Raw genomic sequence first — 19,461 nt, 5'->3', positions numbered from 1 at the left:
GGTAAAGGCTCCATTCCTCCCCTTCATCCTTTTTTTGATTTGCTTTTTGAGACAGGGTCTCACTCTGTTGCCCAGGCTGGAGAGCAGTGGCATGATCTTAGCTTACCACAGCCTCAACCTCCTGGGCTTCAGTGATCTTCACAATTCAGCCTCCCCAGTAGCTGGGACTACAGCTCTGTGCCACCAAGCCTGGCTATTTTTTTTTTTTTTTTTTTTGTAGAGACAGGGTCTCCCCATGTTGCCCAGGCTGGTCTTGAACTCCTGGGCCCAAGTAATCCTCCCGCCTCAGCCTCCCAAAGTGCTAGGATTGCAGGCATGAGCCACCAAGCCCGGCCCCTTTATCCTTTTTTTTTTTGAGACAAAGTCTCGCTCTGTCGCCCAGGTTGGAGTGCAGTGGTGTGATCTTGGCTCATTGCAACCTCTGGCTCCCGGGTTCCAGTGATTCTCCTACCTCAGCCTCCCAAGTAGCTGGGACTACAGGTGCGTGCCACTGTGCCTGGATAATTTTTTGTGTTTTTTTTTTTTTTTTTTTTTTTTTTTTTTTTGAGGCGGAGTCTTCACTCTGTCGCCCAGGCTGGAGTGCAGTGGCACCATCTCGGCTCACTGCAAGCTCCGCCTCCCAGGTTCGCGCCATTCTCCTGCCTCAGCCTCCAGAGTAGCTGGGACTACAGGCGCCCGCCACCGCGCCCGGCTAATTTTTTGTATTTTAGTAGAGACGGGGTTTCACCGTGTTAGCCAGGATGGTCTCGATCTACTGACCTCGTGATCCGCCCGCCTCGGCCTCCCAAAGTGCAGGGATTACAGGCGTGAGCCACCGCGCCCGGCCTAATTTTTTGTGTTTTTAGTAGAGACGGGGTTTCATAATATTGGCCACGATGGTCTTGAACTCTTGACCTTGTGATCCACCTACCTCAGCCTCCCAAAGTGCTGGGATTACAGGCGTGAGCCACCACGCTGAGCCTATTTATCTTTTTTTTTTTTTTTTTTTTTTTTGAGATGGAGTCTCGCTCTGTCACCCAGGCTGGAGTGCAGTGGCAACATCTCAGCTCACTGCAACATCCACCTCCCGGGTTCAAGTGATTCTCCTGCCTCAGGCTCCTAAGTAGCTGATTGCAGGCACGCGCCACCACTCCTGGCTAATTTTTGTGTGTTTAGTAAAGATGGAGTTTCACTATGATGGTCAGGCTGGTCTCGAACTCCTGACCTTGTGATCCGCCCACCTTGGCCTCACAAAGTGCTGGAATTACAGGTGTCAGTCATCGCACTCAGCCTATTTATCCATTTTTAAAGAAATGAGTTGGTGCTATAGCAACCTCCAATGGTGACCAATGAATATTTTTTCCTTTTTTAAAATATAAACATATATAAAATAGGTTGTACATTTGTCGTAGTCTTTTTTGTGTTGCTATAACAGAATACCTGAGCCTGGGTAATTTAAAAGGACAAGGAGCTTATTTGGCTCACAGTTCTGGAGGCTGAGAAGTCCAGGCAGCATGGCGTCGGGTCTGCGTGGCTTCTGGTGAGGACCACCTGGCTGCATTCTAATATGACAGGAGCAGGTGCCAGAGCGACAGTGGGCGAATGCAGAAGTGACACAGACAAGAGGCTAGGCTCACTTTATAACAGCGTGCTCTCATGGGAACTAATCCGTTCCCACAGCGCTCCCGCAAGGTGGCATTATTCTAGTCCTGAGGACAGTGCCCTGTAATCCAAATGCCTCTCACTAGGCCCTGCCTCCCAACACAGCCACATTGGGAATCAAATTTCAACATGTGTTTTGGAGGGGACACACTCAAACCACAGCAACATTTTAATAAATTTAATATAAAGCCAGTGTCTCCATCATGTAGGTAAAACAAATCCGAACATTGCCACAGCACCAAAGGACCCCCTCAGACCCTTTCCCATCACAAGCCCCTGCCTCCCCAATTGGAACCCGCCATTCTAGATCGTTAGGGTTATTCACTGCTTTGTTTTTGGTTTTATCACCTAAGTATGCATCCAAAACCAAAGAGTTCTGTTTCTTTTTGAATTTTCTGATTTTTCTTTCTTTCTTTCTTTTTTGAAACAGAGTCTTGCTCAGGCTGGAGCACAGTAGCGTGATCTTGGCCCATTTAGGCTCAAGCTCCTGGGCTCAAGCAATCCTCCCACCTCAGCCTTCTGAGAAGCTGGTGCCACAGGAGTGCACCACCATGCCCAGCTGTCTTTTTAATTTATTTTCTTTTTTTTTTTTTTTAGAGAAATGAGGATTCCCTCTGTTGCCCAGGCTGGCCTTGAACTCCTGGGCTCAAGTGATCATCCTGCTTCGGCCTCTCAAAGTGCTGGGATTATAGGCATGAGCCACCACACTTGGTCTTTTTAAATTTTAAGTAATGAATTATGTATTTCGTTAAAGTCTGTTCTTTTTAATTTTATTTTTAATTTTATTATTATTATTATTACTTTTTGAGACAGAGTCTTGCTCTGTCACCCAGGCTGGATGCAGTGGCACAATCTCAGCTCACTGAAACCTCCGCCTCCTGGGCCCAAGTGATTCTCTTGCCTCAGCCTCTATAGTAGCTGGGACCACAGGCACATGCCACCACGCCCAGCTAATTTTTATATTTTTAATGGAGATGGGGTTTCACCATGTTGGCCAGGCTGGTCTCAAACTCCTGACCTCAGGTGATTCACCCACTTCGGCCTCCCAAAGTGCTGGGATTACAGGCATGAGCCTCCACTCCTGGAATCTAAAGTTTGTTCTTTTTTTTTTTTTTTTTTTTTTTTTTTTTTGAGACGGAGTCTCGCTCTGTCACCCAGGCTGGAGTGCAGTGGCCGGATCTCAGCTCACTGCAAGCTCCGCCTCCTGGGTTTACGCCATTCTCCTGCCTCAGCCTCCCGAGTAGCTGGGACTACAGGAGCCCGCCACCTCGCCCGGCTAGTTTTTTGTATTTTTTAGTAGAGACGGGGTTTCACTGTGTTAGCCAGGATGGTCTCGATCTCCTGACCTCGTGATCCGCCCGTCTCGGCCTCCCAAAGTGCTGGGATTACAGGCTTGAGCCACCGCGCCCGGCCAGTTTGTTCTTTTTTTAAACTAACATTTTCTTTTTACCAGGCATCTGGGTTGTTATTTGTAGCATCAGTCCTTTCATTTTCTTTTCTTTTCTTTTTTTTTTTTTTTTTTGAGAAAGGATCTCACCCTGTCACCCAGGCTGGAGTGTAGTGGTGCCATCATGGCTCAGTGTAACCTCTGCCTCCCGGGCTCAAAACCTCTGCCACCTCAGCCTCTCAAGTGGCTGAGACCACAGGTGTGCACCACCACACCCAGGTAATTTTAAACTTTTTTTGTAGAGATGGGACTCTCCCTATGTTGCCCAGGCTGGTCTTCAACTCCTGGGCTCAAGCAATCTGCCCATCTCGGCCTCCCAAAGTGCTGGGATTACAGGCATGAGCCACTGTACCTGGCATCTCATTTTTCCTTATATATAATAGTTTCTAATATGTGAATAAACCATGATATACTTGTCTAGTCTGTTTACAGACATCAGGGTTTTTTTCTGATTTCTGTCTACTAGGAAAAGTTCTGCTGGCTTCCATGAAGGCATAAAATAAAAAGTACTTGCCGGGCGCGGTGGCTCAAGCCTGTAATCCCAGCACTTTGGGAGGCCGAGACGGGTGGATCACGAGGTCAGGAGATCGAGACCATCCTGGCGAACACGGTGAAACCCCGTCTCTACTAAAAAATACAAAAAACTAGCCGGGCGAGGTGGCGGGCGCCTGTAGTCCCAGCTATTCCGGAGGCTGAGGCAGGAGAATGGCGTGAACCCGGGAGGCGGAGCTTGCAGTGAGCTGAGATCCGGCCACTGTACTCCAGCCTGGGCGACAGAGCGAGACTCCGTCTCAAAAAAGAAAAAAAAAATAAAAAATAAAAAAAAAAAAATAAAAAGTACTTAAAAAAAAATTTCTGCTCTATACATATCCCCAGGTAAACATATGCATGCAGCTCTTCAGGGTTTATGCAAAGGAATGGAATCACTAGGTCATGGGGTATGCGATCTTCAACCTTATAGATAATGTGAAACTGTTTTCCAGAGTGCTTGTACCAAATCACACCTACACAAAGCAGTGTGTGCAGAATCCAGTGGCCCACATTCTTGCAGATATGTGGTTACTCGCAGCCTTTTTTTCTTTTTTTTTTGGAATTTGGTTTTCATTATCATTATGGATTTTTATAAATTTGATGTATTTTAGCACTTGCACTCATTATTCTCAGTAATGCTCAAATTGTCTCATCTTTGGCCAGTGGGAACTTCTTCAAGTGGACTCTGACATCATTTTCTTTCTTTCTTTTCTTTGTTTTTAGACAAGTTCTCACTCTGTTGCCCAGGCTGGAGTGCAGTGGTGTGATCTCGGCTCACTGCAACCTCCACCTCCCTGGGTTCAAGTGATTCTTCTGCCTCAGCCCCCCGAGTAGCTGGGGCTGCAGGTGTGCGTCACCATGCCTGGCTAATTTTTGGATCTTCAGTATCTTTAGATGGGATTTCACCATGTTGGCCAGGGTGGTCTCAAACTCCTGATCTCAAATGATCCAGCCACCTTGTCTTCCCAAAGTGCTGGGATTACATGCGCAAGCCACTGCGCCCGGCTTCTGACATCCTTTTCTTATGTTAACACCAGTCTTTGGAAATGCCCGTGCTTTCTGGTGTGAAGATGTTCCATGTTCCTCAGAGCTGGACTCAGCCAGCTCTCCAAGGAGCTGTGGATCTTTTATATAAACATATTTTTTTATTGAAATATGATTCATATACTATAATATTTACCCTTTTCAAATGTACACTTCAGTGGCTTTTAGTATATTTACAAAGTTGGGTAACCACTATCTAATTCCAGAATGTTCCATAACTCCAAAAAAACCTCCATATCCATTAACAGCTACTTCCTAATTCCCCCTCCCTCAGCTCTGGAAACCACCAAACAACTTTCTGTCTCTATAAATTTGCTTATTCTGGAAGATTCACATAAATTGAATCATATGAGCCTTTTGTCACTGGCTTCTTTTTTTGTTTGTTTGTTTGTTTTGAGACGGAATTTCGCTCTTGTTGCCCAGGCTCGAGTGCAATGGTGTGATCTCGGCTCACCGCAAGCTCTGCCTCCTGGATTCAAGCGATTCTCCTGCCTCAGCCTCCCGAGTAACTGGGATTACAGGCATGCACCACCACACCTGGCCAATTTTGTATTTTTAGTAGAGATGGGGTTTCTCCAGGTTGGTCAGGATGGTCTTGAACTCCTGACCTCAGATGATCTGCCCACTTTGGCCTCCCAAAATGCTGGGGTTACAGGCGTGAGCCACCACGCCTGGCCTATGTTTTTGTGTTTTTGAGAAGGAGTCTTGCTCTGTTGCCCAGGCTGGAGTGCAGTGGCATAATCTCAGCTCACTGCCATCTCTCCACCTCCCGGGTTCAAGAGATTCTCCTGCCTCAGCCTCCCAAGTAGCTGGGATTACAGGCACGTGCCACCCTGCCTGGCTAATTTTTGTATTTTTAGTAGACATGGGGTTTCACCAGGTTGGGCAGGCTAGTCTTAAACTCCTGACCTCAGCTGATCTGCCTGCCTCGGCCTCCCAAAGTGCTGGGATTGCAGGCGTGAGCCACCGCGCCCGGCCTTGGTTTCTTTCACTTAGTATAATGTTTCTAAGGGTCACCCCTCTTTGTAGCGTGCAACTACTGCGTTCCTTTTCATGGTTGATTCATATTGCCTTGTGTGAATATACTACGTTTTGTTTATCCGTTCATCCATTGATGGACATTTGAGTTGTTTCCACTTTTTGGTTTTTATGAATAATGCATCTAAGAGCATTTATATGCGTGTTTTTCTGTGAACATGTGTTTTCATTTCTCTTGGATATATACCTAGGAGTAGAATTGCTGGGTCGTATGGTAACTATGTTTTTGTTTTTTTGTTTTTTTTGTTTGAGATGGAGTCTCACTCTGTTGCCCAGGCTGGAGTGCAATGTCATGACATCGGCTCACTGCAACCTTCTCTTGCCTCCTGGGTTCAATTAATTCTCCTTACCTCAGCCTCCTGAGTAGCTGGGATTACATGTGCCTGCCACCACGCCCGGCTAATTTTTGTATTTTTTAGTAGATACAGGGTTTCGCCATGTTGGCCAGGCTGGTCTTGAACTCCTGACCTCAGGTGGTCTGCCCACTTTGGCCTCCCACTCCCACAGTGCTGGGATTACAGTTGTGAGCCACAGTGCCTGGCCAACTCCATGTTTAACCTTTTTTTTTTTTTTTTTTGAAACAGGGTCTCACTCTTGTTGCCCAGGCTGGAGTGCAGTGGCACAATCATGGCTCCCTGCAGCCTCGACTTCCTGGGTTCAAGGGATCCTCCCACCTCAGCCTTCCAAGTAGCTGGGACTACAGGTGTAAGCAACCACACCTGGCTAATGTTTTGTATTTTCAGTAGATACGGAGTTTTGCCATGTTATCCAGGCTGATCTCGAACTCCTGGGCTCAAGTGATCTGCCCACCTTGGCCTCCCAAAGTGCTGGGATTACAGGCGTGAGCCACCATGCCCGACCCAGACTTTTTGAATTCTAGAAGTCAACCTAAGGTCCCATCCAAGAGCCCCTGAAGCTCTGGACAAAGGGCCCTGGGCTGTAGGACCAACCTTGCTCAGCCCCTTCATCTTGCAGTAATGCTGCAGGACAGAGGAGGGGAGTGGCTTGCGCAGGGCCACATAGCCTGTGGGCACCAGAGTTGGGTCGCAGTTTAGTTCCTACTGCTCCTCTAGGGGTCCTCACCCCAGCTGGGCACACGTGCTCCAAACCTCCAAATTCCACCGCTCCCTTTACGTGGGTTCTGGCGCCCTGCTCTGTGGCTCTTAGCCACAGTCTTTCTCCTTCAAGGACTTTTTTTCTTTTTTTTTTTTTTGAGACAGAGCTTTACTCCTGTTGCCCAGTCTGGAGTGCAATGGTGTGATCTCGGCTCACTGCAACCTCCGCCTCCTGGGTTCAAGCGATTCTCCTGCCTCAGCCTCCCGAGTAGCTGAGATTACAGGCATGTGCCACCATGCCAGGCTAATTTTTAATTTTTAGTAGAGACGGGGTTTCTCCATTTTGGTCAGGCTGGTCTCGAACTCTCAACCTCAGGTGATCCACCTGCCTCGGCCTCCCAAAGTGTTGGGATTACAGGCGTGAGCCACCACGCTCAGCCCCTTCAAGGACTTTATGGGCTGCCCCAGCTGAGAGAGGGGACTTGTCATCCTAGTGTGAGCTCCTGTGGCACCCAGGAGGTGGGAGGTAGCACCTGGACAGATTGTCCGTGGTCAAATTTGGGAAATTTACTTTTAGGTTCAACCCAAGTAAAGGGTGCTCTTCAGTGTAGGCCTCATCAGGGCCTTTTTTTTTTGAGATGAAGTCTTGCTCTGTCGCCCAGGCTAGAGTGCAGTGGCACATTCTCGCCTCACTGCAAGCTCTGCCTCCCTGGTTCAAGCGATTCTCCTGCTTCAGCCTCCTGAGTAGCTGGGATAATAGGCACCTGCCACCGTGCCTGGCTAATTTTTGTATTTTTAGTAGAGATGGGGTTTCACCATCTTGGTCTGGCTGACCTCGAACTCCTGACCTCGTGATCCACCCGCCTCAGCCTCCCAAAGTGTTGGGATTACAGGCGTGAGCCACCGTGCCCGGCCCATCAGGGCCTTTATCATGCTGCTGTGTCCTGTGAATGTCAAGACATTTCATTGCCAACATTTAGAAGCAATCAAGATGTCCTTCAGTAGGCGAATGGTTATATAAACTGTGGCACACCCTGGCAATGGAATATTATTCAGTGTTCAAAATAAATGAGCTATCAAGCCATGAAAAGACAAGGAGGAACCTTAAATACGTTTTACTAAGTGAAAGAAGCCAACCTGAAAAGGCCACATACTGTGTGATTCCAACTAGGTGACATTCTGGAAAAGGAAAAACTATGGAGATAGTGAAAAGATCAGTGGTTATCAGAGATTGGGGTGGGGCAGGGAGAGATAAATAGGTAGAAAGCACAGAGGATTTTTAGGGCAGGGCAACTTTTCTGTATGATACTACAATGGTAGTTACCTGTCATCAACCTATAGTCAAACCTATAGAATACACACCACCAAGAGTGAACCCTAATGTAAACTATGGACTCTGGGTGATAATGATGTGTCAGTGTAGGTTCATCAGTCCTCACAAATGTACCACACAGATGCACGGTATGGACAGTAAGGGTGGCTACTGTGTGGGTGGGAGGGGGTGTATGGGAACTCTCTGTACTTTCTAGTCAATTTTTCTGTGAGCCTAAAACTGCTCTAAAAAATAAAATCTATTAATTAAAAAAAATATATATCCACATACACACACAAATATATTAGGAAGTGACAAGTGTTACAAAGGAAAAATAAGGCAGGGTGAGGGTTTAAGTAAGGGGTGTGGGGCATGGGCTGGCTGTTCTGGATGGGGCAAAAGTGGGGGTCAGGATCATGAATCAGAGACTTAACGCAAGGAAATGTGCCCTGCAGATATCAAGGGAGGAGGATCTCGGGACAGGAAGCCGCAGGTGCTAGCTCCGAGGCAGGGAAGAGGAAGCACAGGGGGTCTGGGGTGGAGTGAGGCGTGGAGAGTGGTCGTGGGGAGTGGGGGAGGATGAGTCAACAGGTTGGGGCCCGGAGGCACAGCCAACCTGTTCTCAGATGGGTGAGTCACTCGCTGGAGGGTTTCGGCAGGGGTGTGATGTGTCAAAATTATATTTGTGTTTTTATTTTTCAATTTTAAAAAAAGCCAGTCAAATTTAGCAGTGGGGGGTTGTGTATCAACTTTAGTGACATTATTTATGTTTTAAAAAGATGACTGCAGCTGCCGTCTGGCAGATAGACAGTAGGGGGCGAGGGTGGAAGCAGGGGGGCTCATTAGAAGGCCACACAGCCCTCCGGGTGGGAGAGGGGGCTGGGGCAGACCCTGGCGTCTGTGGCCGACAGATGAGAGGTGGCTGGATTCTGCGTATATTTTGAAGGGAGAGTCAGCGGGGTGTAGGGTGAGGGAGATTCCTAAGTTCTTGGGTGAACAGTGGTGTTATGTCCTGAGATGGCAAAGGCCAGCGTTGGGGCAGGCTGGGGGCTGTCAGATGGGGACATGGTAAGTGCCTACATCCAAGTGGGGCTGTTGAGGAGGTGGGTGGATGTGTGAGGCTGGAGTTCAGGGAGATCTAAGGCCACTGCTCTGATGAGATCCCAGAGGGAGTAGACATGAGTGGAGAAGAGAAGAGGCCCCAGGCCTGAGTCCTGGCCCTGTGAGGGCCCACCCAGGGAGACGGAGGTGCGACACAGAGTGGGAGTGTGGTGTCTGAGGAGCCCGGAGGCACGGGTGCCAGGGCGGACAGCGTGCTGCCAAGGAGGAGGACTGGAGACTGGCCATGGGGGTCAGCAGTGGCTGGTGAGGGCCAGAGGCCGACTGGAAAGGCTTCGGAGGGAGTGGAGGTGGAGAGGATGGGCGGGCCTTTCCAGGAGTGTCCTCTGCCACCGGAGGGAGGAGACACATGGGCCCACAACGTGGGGGGCACTGGGCGGTCTAGGGGACCCTTTTGACTTTCTCTTAAATGAGAGAAACAACAGCATGATTCTCTCTGGATGGGACAGATTCTATGTGAGGGAAAACCAATCATTCGGGAGAGGGGAGAGCACATCCCAGCCCGGCAGCAGGAGTGCCCAGCCTAAGGGGTGAGGGGTGGAGGGACAGGGGGCCTGGGAACCCAGGGGGAGGGCGGCAGGGCCTAGGGGTGGGGTGAGGTGGGTGTGGGGCCGCAGTGTCTCTAGGTGCCTCCCTTTTTCTCAGAGAAATAAGCGGCACAGCTGTCAGCTGAGAGGGAGGGAGGAGGAGGTGTTGTAAAATATTTGTCTCCAATGCAGTTCTCACAGCCACCGGGTGAAGTAGGCGCCATCACCCCCGCTCTGCAGATGAGAAAACAGGAAGGGGGCCAGGTAAGTTGCCAGCTAGGGCAGGACTGAGGTCTGAACGGGGCCTGGAGGGCATGGGGTATGGAACTGGGATTCGACTACACCCTGTCCCTTCCGCCTCCCATTCCAGTCCAGTGCTGCACCAGCAGGGAGGACACTGGGGTCCAGACAGGGAAAGTGATGTCCCAAGGCCAGACAGCGAGAAGGTGACGTTGTCATTGCTGGTCCTCTTCCTCCCTCCCCTAAGCTCTATGGGCACAACACACCTGGGCCACTCTGTTCCCACCGCTACCCTGTCAGCCGTGTAAGGCTGCCTTCCGGGGCCCTGCTCCGTGGGCTCCTCTCTCTCCTCCTGCCTTGGAGCCGCTCTGCATGTCGGGACAGCGCCTGTCTCCGCTGCAGCAGACCCCAGCCTAGGGTCTTCTGGACCCTGGCCGCACATTAGAATTTTCTGATTTAACTGGGCTGGGGCCTGGGCATTGGTATTTTTTAAATTGAGATATAGCTGGGTGTGGTGGCTCACGCCTGTAATCCCAGCACCTTGGGAGGCTGAGGCAGGCAAATTACTTGAACTCAGGAGTTTGAGACCAGTGTGGGCAACATGGCACTGGTCTGTACCCCCCGCAAAAAAAAAAAAAAATTAGCTGGGTGTGTGCGCCTGTAATCCCAGCTGCTTAGGAGGCTGAGGTGGGAGGATCAGCTAAGCCCAGGGAGGTTGAGGCTGCAGTGAGCCATGATTGTACCACTGTACTCCAGCCTGGGCGATGGAGTGAGACCCTGTCTCGATCAATCCATCAGTTAATTAATTAAAGTACAAAGTGCATGTCAGTGAACATGAGCCACTACACAGAACAGGATCCCGCATCCCGGAAGGTTCCCTCCTGCCCCTTCCCAGTTCATGTCTGCCCCTGGTAACCACTCTCCTGTCAGGACCAGGTTTGCCTGTTCTGGAACTTCATAGACATGGAATCACGTGGAATGTGCTGTTTGACGCTCAGGGCTCCATCTGTGAGAGTCCGCCGTGCTCCGGTGGGCTGAGTGGTTTGCCCTTCTCCACCACTGTGTAGTTGGCGTAGGTCTAGTCTCTGGAAAAAATAGTCTGAGCTGAAGGTTTGGATGCAGGAGGTTTGGATTCAGGAGGTTGCTGCTGGAATCAACAGGATTGAAGGATGGAGGACTGGGCTGAAGGAGAAGTCACAGTAGAGGCCTCAGCTGACCCCACATGGAGCCCTGAAGCTGGGGTGACTCTTGAACATCATATCATATTAAGGCAAGGGGCCAGGGCTTTGCACCCCTGCATTGACCAGTCACTGGTCAGTGCAGTCACTGGTCAGTGCAGGCTGTCTCTGGGGAGGAGGCATAACCTTGGACGAGGGGGCTCCCTTCAGCCCAGGGCAATGCCCAGAGAAGGACTCAGGCGTGGGCCATCAGCAGGCAACACCCCCAACAGCTGGGGTCAAAAGCGACCTCACCCTGAGGAGGTGGCAAACCTACAGCACCCACCGCAGCCTGCCCCTCGCACTACTTGGAAATCTGAGCCCTTATCATAATTAATCCCACCTGGGAACAGCTTCTTCAGAGTCTCTTTTCCTGGGGAAGCTAATAAGGGGAAGGTCAGTGAGACGAGCGACAGTCCTGCTGCTGCAGCAGGACTCTGGGCCACAACAGACACTTGTAATCTCCCTCCTCAGTGACCCTGACCTTGGCTAGCACCTCTGTTGGTCTAGGTGGCTTACCATGTGAGGGGACCCGGCCCCTCATGTCTGAGGGAGTCTGAGTCTCTGACCTTCCTGCTCTTCTCAAACCATGACCATTGCCCTTGCCCATTTCCCATCAATACCAGGCAAGGGAGCACCAAGAGATGTCCCAGGGAATTGCCTGGCTGCCAGTGCTATTCTTCTTCCCTGGCCCTTGCTGTACAAACAGTGTGAGGCTTTTACAGAAGGCGCCTGTGGATGATCAGGGCCAGTTATTCCTGCCAGGATGGTGACTCTGTGTTGTTGGTTTTTTTTCCCTGCTGGTTTCTTGCCACAAGGGACCTGAAGGGAAGTGGTGGTAGTTATAGCTGAAAGTTTAATCTGACTCTTGCTGTCTCTTGGTGGAACTATTTTCCCTTTGGGAACCAGGATTTCTAACCTCGCAGTGCCCAGAGTTGTCCCTGGGTGTGATGGTGAGTGGGGCTCTTCCTACTTCTACTCTGTAGTTCTTAGACGCATCTATTCTGGTCCCATTAGGGACTCAGCACCATGCAGTAGTCATTACAGTGTGCGCCGTGTTCCAGAAGACAGCTCACCACCCTTGCAGGGGATCAGCTCCAAGCTGACACCTCATCTGCATCTTTTTATTATTATTTATTTGATTGACTGGTTGGTTGATTTGTTGCCCAGGCTGGTCTTGAGTTCCTGGGCTCAAGCAATCCTCCCGCCTTGGCCTCCCAGAATGCTGGGATTACAGGCATGAGCCACCTTACCTGGCCTATTATTTTTTAAAGTGACAAGTAAAAATTGTCTGTATTGGCTATGCACAGTGGCTCACACCCATAAACCTAATACTTTGGGAGGCCGAGGCAGGCGGATCACTTGAGCTCAGAAGTTCAAGACCAGCCTGGGCAACATGGTGAAACCCTGTCTCTACTAAAAATACAAAAATTAGCCAGGTGTGGTGGCGTGTGCCTGTAGTTCCGGCTACTTGGGGGGCTGAGGCAGGAGAATCGCTGGAGCCAGGGAGGTGGAGGTTGTAGTGAGCTGAGATGGTGCCACTGCACTCCAGCCTGAGAGTTGATAGAGTGAGAGTTTGTCTCAAAAAAAAAAAAAAAAAGTATATTTTTATGGTGTGAAACATGATGTTTTGAAATTGTGGAATGGCTAAATCAAACTAATTAACATATGCATGACCTCACATACTTTTATGGTGAGAACACTTAAAATCTATTGTTGTAGCAATGCTCAACAATACAGCACATTGTCAGGAATTACAGCCACCATCCTGTACAGTAGAGCTCTTGGTCAGCTGCATTCAAGGGGCTGTTACATCACCCCATCCAGCGGCAGTGCTGGGTGGTGCTGTGTGTGGTGAGACCGGCAGGTTCGACGTCGAAAACCCACAGCCACACTTCCTTTGATGGCAGGTAGTTTCAGAGGCTTCCAAGAGCTATCATAGTAGCTCTTGCCCCACGGGCCAAAGCACCAGTGTGGGGGTTCTGCAATGTGTGTCTATTCCAATTATACACTCAGGGACCAGCGAGACCACCACTGGATGTCCTGTGGATCCACTGGACTCCCTATAAGCCAAAGCCGGGCTGGGACTCCACTCATCACCTGCCCCCATATGCTTCCACCCTAACAGGGGGCCATGATGCCTCTTTGGGTCCCCAGACCAATGTCCATGTGGACCCTGTGTCTGACAGTCTTTGAAATGCCTGAGTACTCATCTTTCTCCCACATATGGTTACTCAAGTAAAAGGCATGTACGCCCTTCTCAGGAAGGATGATGGAATCATCATCACATGTGCTGATTCGGGGGTTGCAGGGTCCTTCCTTCTGGGGACCTGGTCTCTCCTTCAGTCAGTTGGATGTGAAACCTTCCTCAGGTCTGGAAACTTCTCAAAGGATCAGGACTTTTCATTGGGTTACTGCTGTCAACCCCCATCATCAAGCCTTGGATGTTCTCTCTTTTTTGTTTTTTTTTGGGGGACAGGGTCTCACTCTGTCACCTAGGCTGGAGTGCAGTAGTGTGATCAGGGCTCACTGATTGCAGCCTCGACCTCTGGGTTCGAGTGAGCCTCCCGCCCCAGCCTCTTGAGTAGCTGGGACCATAGGCATGCACCACCACACCTGGCTAATTTAAAAACTTTTTTTTTTTTTGAGACAAGGTCTCCCTGTGTTGCCCAGGCTGATCTTGAACTCCTAGGCTCAAGGGATCCTCCCACTTAGGCCTCCCAAAGTGCCGGGATTACAGGTGTCAGCCACCACGCCCAGCCCTTGGACTCTTTTGATTGCATCGGGTGGGCAGTGTCCTTGTTGGCTGCCCATCTGGCTTGCCCTGGGACACGGAGTCGATGAACCATTTCCATGGCTTGGCGGGTCCAGCAGCTCTGACCTGGCTGCTAGCGGTGGTAACTGCCTCCACCTGAAGACTCCTGAGCCTGCGCTTCTGATGACCAGGCGCCGCCACCTGGCCTCTTTCTTCGGGATCCTGTCATCCCCGCTATTGTCAGGGCGCCCAGTTCTGTAACTGCAGCTCCAACTAGCAGGTCTTCAAAGGACATTCACCTGGGCTTCTTAGGGCTTTCCCGTTGGCCTTGGTAAATGAGGTGGCTGCCCGGCCTTCCTGCAGGAGACGGATAGTGAGTGGGTTTCTGGCCAGACACGGCAGACACCCAAGCATGCCCTCTTCTCCAGGCCTTTGGATGCTTTCTTCCGCGGCCTGACACCGCATCCCTGCTGACTTCTACTGTGGGCTTTCGTTTTCTCCAAGCAGCATGTTAAGCCCTCTTGCCAGGGTGTTAATCCTCGTATTATGGGATTGACTCTCCTTTATCCCACTTGATGTCCCACCCCGGCCTTGGGCCAGCCCCTGAGCCTATCTGCATAGTCTTCAAGCAGGGGGAGTGCTCGCCGGGGGTCACTTCCGCACCTCACTCTTTCCCAAGCAGGTTCTGCACTTGACGCAGCCAACTCATCGTGGGCTGAGCACTGAACTTCTGTTTTACGCTCCACTCATAACTACGCCCTGGCCTGCTCCTCAGCTTTTTCCTCCCCTCCTGCTGCAGGAGAGGAGGATTTATTTGCTGCTAAGGAGGCCCTTGGCTTTCTCACTTGGCCTTAAATTAGTGCTGAGTCACACTCAGCCTTGCGTTGTCTTTCTTTAGTGCACGCGGGCCCCAGCACAGCCATCCCCTTCCACAGACTTTATAATTAATTACCACTCCCCCGGCCTCTCCAATTCGGGAGCTCTTGTCCCTGCAGTGCGGTCTCTTCCCTGCTACCTGCTGGGTGCCAGCTCTCCTAGCACCAGCGACAGTGGGCGACCCAGCTTCTGGGTCCCAGGGTTCAGAGGCTGCTTCCTAGAATCAGTCCTGATACCAACTGGGGTAGGTTAGGTTCTGACTTGGAGACTTTTGTGCAGGAGGGTCGCTAGGAAGTGCTCGTTGGAACACCACGTATAAAAGGAGAGGGCTGTGTGCTCCGTGGTGTGAATGCACCACATTTTCTTTAATCCACCACGTTGATTCCCTTTTTTGCTATTTTGACTAGTGTAGAGATGAACATACAAATGCATGTTCTTTTTGGTAGAATGATGTGTTTTTCTCTGGGCATATGCCCCAGTGATGGCGTTGCGGGTCAGATGGTAATTCTGTTTTCAGTTCTTTAAGAAATCTCTAAACTGCTCTCCATAGTGGCTGAACTCATTTACATTCCCACCAACAGTGTATATGTGTTCCCTTTTGTCCTCAGCCTTGCCTGCATCTGTTCTTTTTTGACCTTTATAATAGCCATTCTGACTGGTGTGAGATGGTATGTCACTGTGGAATATTATGCAACTATGAAAAAGAATAAAATCATGTCCTTTGCAGCAACATGGATGGAGCTGGAGGCCATAATTCTTTTTTTTTTTTGGGGACAGAGTCTTACTCTGTTGCCCAGGCTGTAGTGCAGTGGTGCAATTTCTGCTCATTGCAACCTCCTCCTCCTGGGTTCAAGCAATTCTCCTGCCTCAGCCTCCCCAGTAGCTGTAGCTACAGGCGCGCATCACTATGCCCAGCTAATTTTTATTTACTGTTATTTATTTTGAGACAGAGTTTCGCTCTTGTTGCCCAGGCTGGAGTGCAATGGCTCGATCTCAGCTCACCGCAAACTCCACCTCCTGGGTCCAAGCGATTCTCCTGCCTCAGCCTCCTGAGTAGCTGGGATTACAGGCACGCGCCACCATGCCCGGCTAATTTTGTATTTTTGTAGAGATGGGGTTTTGCCATGTTGGTCAGGCTGGTCTCGAACTCCTGACCTCAAGTGATCTACCCGCCTCAGCCTGCCAAAGTGCTGGGATTACAGGCACGAGCCACTGTGCCTGGCCTGGAGGCCATAATTCTAAGTGAATTAACGCATAAACGGAAAACCAAACAGTGCATGCTCACTTATAAGTGGGAGCTAAACATTGAGCATCCAAGAATATAAACATGGGAATAGTAGATACCATGGACTTCTAGAGGAGGGAAGGAGGGAACTGTGGGTCATGAAACTACCTATTGGATACTGTGCTCACTACCTGGGTGCAATATATACCCATGTAACAAACCTGCACATGTACCTGTATCTAAAATAAAAGTTACAAATAAATAAAAACCACACACATGAGAAAAGAGGATAGGGAAGTGGGACAGGGCAGAGAGTGGGAGAGGGTGAGCTAAGATGCCCTTTTAACACAGGCCTCAGTTGATCCCACATGGAGTGCTGGGGCTGGGAGGGCGCTTCAGAGTTGTCCTGAATCAAGCAAGGGATCCAGGCCTGGGTCAAGCACTTGTTGGATATGAGTTGCCCCTGGGAGGGGGCCAGCAAGAGGAGGGGAATTCTCGGAAAAGAACTCTCAGAACTGTCAGCAGTAAATACCCCCTGCAGCTGGGGGATGGAGGGTCTTCACCCTGATGCTGGGCTTTGGGGTGGCACAGGGCATAGCACTGGACACAGTGTATCTGCTTAGTCTTTCAGCTATTGGGGGACATGTGGATTTTTGGGGGCTACTATGAATATGGCTGCTGCAGGCATTCATGTGTATGTCTTTTGGTGGCCTGGGCACTCACTTCTGCTGCATGTAAGCCCAAGGGTGGAAGTGCTGGTCTAAGGGGTATGTGTGCTGAACTTCAATAGAGATTGCTGCATAGTTTTCAACATGGCTGATCCCATTTTACAATCCCACCAGCAGTGTTTGAGAGTTCTGATTACTCTGCATCCTCACCAACGCTTGTTATTATCTGTCTTTTCATTTTAGTCACCCTGATGGTCCAGACATCACTGATTCTGTTGTGCAGCCTGGTGGGGAACCAATGCTCCCCAGTGGGTAGGAGGATGTGAGATATGGGGAGCCCTTGGACCACCCTCACTTGGCTACCTGATTCTAATCCCAAGGGTCTTCCAAACCAAATCCTGGCAGACACATTAAAGTATTGTGAGATCATAACATCCTCAAGTGCCCAGGCTTGTCCGGCTCCTTTCAGCATGGGATTCCAGCTGTCAGGTGTGGGAAGGGAGCAAGGGTAAGCTTTGCTGCCTGGGAGGTCAGGCTTCTGTGGACACTAGGAAGCAGCCGCTTTGACTTGCTCTGTCCAGCGTTTCATGGCCTCCAATGCACTTTTTCTCATCTTAGCTCCTTTGGTTCTCATAATATCTCTAAAGGCAGCAAGAGAATAGAATATCAGCTCTATTTGACAGAAGACAAAACCGAGGTCAGTTACTTGGGCAAAGTCACACAGAAATCAGTAAAACTGACCCTGAAACCAAGCTGTAGATTCCAAGTCCAGGACACAAAATTTAGCTACTTGTTAGTTTTATTGGCCTATCTTACCCTCCCCTTCCTTTAGAAAGCAACTCAGGCTAGCTCCTTGGCAGAGTTAACCTGCTCTGCCCAGTTCCCCAGTGCCCACCCCCATTCTTTGTTTCATGGTCTGCCCCTACCTCTTGCTCATCAATGTCCTCTTCGAAGCAGGTCATTCCCAGAGCTCGCTGTGCTTAAATGTTAGACCAGAGCTTCTCCAACCTTAATGCACACAGGTGTCTCCTGGGGACCTTTTTAAAAGATTCTGATTCAGTAGGTCTGGTGGTCCTAAAAGCCTGCATTTCTTTTCTTTGTTCTTTTTTTTTTTTTTTTTTTTTTTTTTTTTTTTGAGACGGAGTCTCGCTCTGTCGCCCAGGCTGGAGTGCAGTGGCGCGATCTCGGCTCACTGCAAGCTCCGCCTCCCGGGTTCACGCCATTCTCCTGCCTCAGCCTCCCGAGTAGCTGGGACTACAGGCGCCCACAACCGCGCCCGGCTAATTTTCTGTATTTTTAGTAGAGACGGGGTTTCACCGTGGTCTCGATCTCCTGACCTTGTGATCCGCCCGCCTCGGCCTCCCAAAGTGCTGGGATTACAGGCGTGAGCCACCGCGCCCGGCCTTTTTTTTTTTTTTTTTGAGACAGAGTCTTGCTCTGTCGCCCAGGCTGGAGTGCAGTGGTGCTATCGCGACCCACTGCAACCTCCGCCTCCCGGGTTCATGCCATTCTCCTGCCTCAGCCTCCCGAGTAGCTGGGACTACAGGCGCCTGCCACCATGCCCAGCTAATTTTTTTTGTATTTTTGGTAGAGACGGGGTTTCACCATGTTAGCCAGGATGGTCTTGATCTTCTGTCCTCGTGATCCGCCCGCCTCGGCCTCCCAAAGTGCTGGGATTACAGGCGTGAGCCACCACCGAGCCCGACCTCTTTTCTTTGTTCTTTTTTGAGACAGAGTCTTGCTGTGTTGCCCAGGCCTGAGTGCAGCAGTGCATTCACAGCTCACTGCAGCCTAAACCTCTTGGGCTCCAGCAATCCTCCCACCTCAGCTTCCCAAATAACTGGAACCACAGGTGTGTACCACTATGCCTGGCTAATTTTTAAATTTTTTGTAGAGACGGTGTTTGGCTGTGTTGCCCGGGCTGCTCTTGAACTCCTGGGCTCAAGCAATCCTCCTGCCTTGCCCTCCCAAAGTGCTAGGGTATGAGCCACCGAGCCTAGCCACAGCCTGCATTTCTAACAAACTCCCAGGTGATGCCAGTACTGCTGGTCCTTGGACCATACTTTGAGTATTGAGGCGTTAGATCACTCCCCCAGCTATCGGCTGTATAGGCAGGCTTTTATGCTGTGCTCATCCTCTCCCTCAGAGCTCCAGCAAACACTGGTTAGTTGCTGTCTGAACTCTGGCACTAGTGCTAGTTACTGTAAGTCCAAGCCTCTCTCTGGTTTTCCCATTACGGTATTTACCATTCAAGTCATTTGGCTCAGTTCAAGGCGCCTCACTCTTAACACCTCTCTCAGAAGCACCTTTATTCCCTCCCTCTTCCGGCTCTCTTCTCTTTCCTCCTCCATCAACACTCCTAATTCTTATCCTCTCCTCCCCCAAAATGGGCAGGATCTCAGCTAGGCATTAGGCAAAAAGCTAGCTGAGTGAGCTTATTTATACTAAAGTGTGAATGACTCACATCTCTTCCCTTAACTCTCTCAGTGGTTATTTAGATGTGCAAAAGAAGGAGCTTTTGGTTGTTGGAGATGGTGACAGTGAGGGAAAGAACAAGAAATATTCAGGAATTCTTTCCTTTATCACCTAACATTTCCCATATATGGGCTAATGATTGAAATCACATGAAGGAACTTTATAAGTGAAAACCAAAACAGGGACACTTGGATTTTACCCTAGATCAGCAGAATCGGAATCTCCAACGTGGGGATCAGGAATATGTTTTTTTTTTTTTTTCCAGACGGAGTCTCGCTCTGTCACCTAGGC

The 19,461-nt window shown here is 50.0% G+C and overlaps 1 protein-coding gene and 1 long non-coding RNA gene across 3 annotated transcripts in view; one reads left to right on the top strand and one right to left on the bottom strand.

The window, feature by feature from the left end:
• The window catches only part of PACSIN1 (protein kinase C and casein kinase substrate in neurons 1), a 69,714-nt gene that overhangs the window by 11,840 nt on the left and 38,413 nt on the right, over nucleotides 1-19,461 (top strand). Inside the window, exon 2 of one of the 2 annotated variants that reach the window (XM_028847659.2) lies at nucleotides 9,907-9,978. The exons of the other annotated variant lie outside the window; for it this stretch is intronic. The gene's annotated coding sequence lies outside the window, so the exon portion shown is untranslated. The remainder of the gene's footprint in view (nucleotides 1-9,906; nucleotides 9,979-19,461) is intronic. 2 annotated transcript variants of the gene reach the window in all.
• Nucleotides 5,321-16,296, bottom strand: LOC144340444 (uncharacterized). Its single transcript, XR_013416552.1, has 3 exons — nucleotides 15,817-16,296; nucleotides 12,669-15,645; nucleotides 5,321-5,451 (listed from the first exon to the last, which is right to left on the bottom strand). It is a non-coding gene; the product is annotated as an uncharacterized LOC144340444 (long non-coding RNA).

The sequence above is a fragment of the Macaca mulatta genome, chromosome 4 (assembly GCF_049350105.2).
Source record: "Macaca mulatta isolate MMU2019108-1 chromosome 4, T2T-MMU8v2.0, whole genome shotgun sequence".
In the NCBI taxonomy this organism is placed as follows: Eukaryota; Metazoa; Chordata; class Mammalia; order Primates; family Cercopithecidae; genus Macaca; species Macaca mulatta.
The sequence above is the reverse complement of the archived record's forward strand: the minus strand, read 5'-3'. Positions and strand labels throughout refer to the sequence as shown.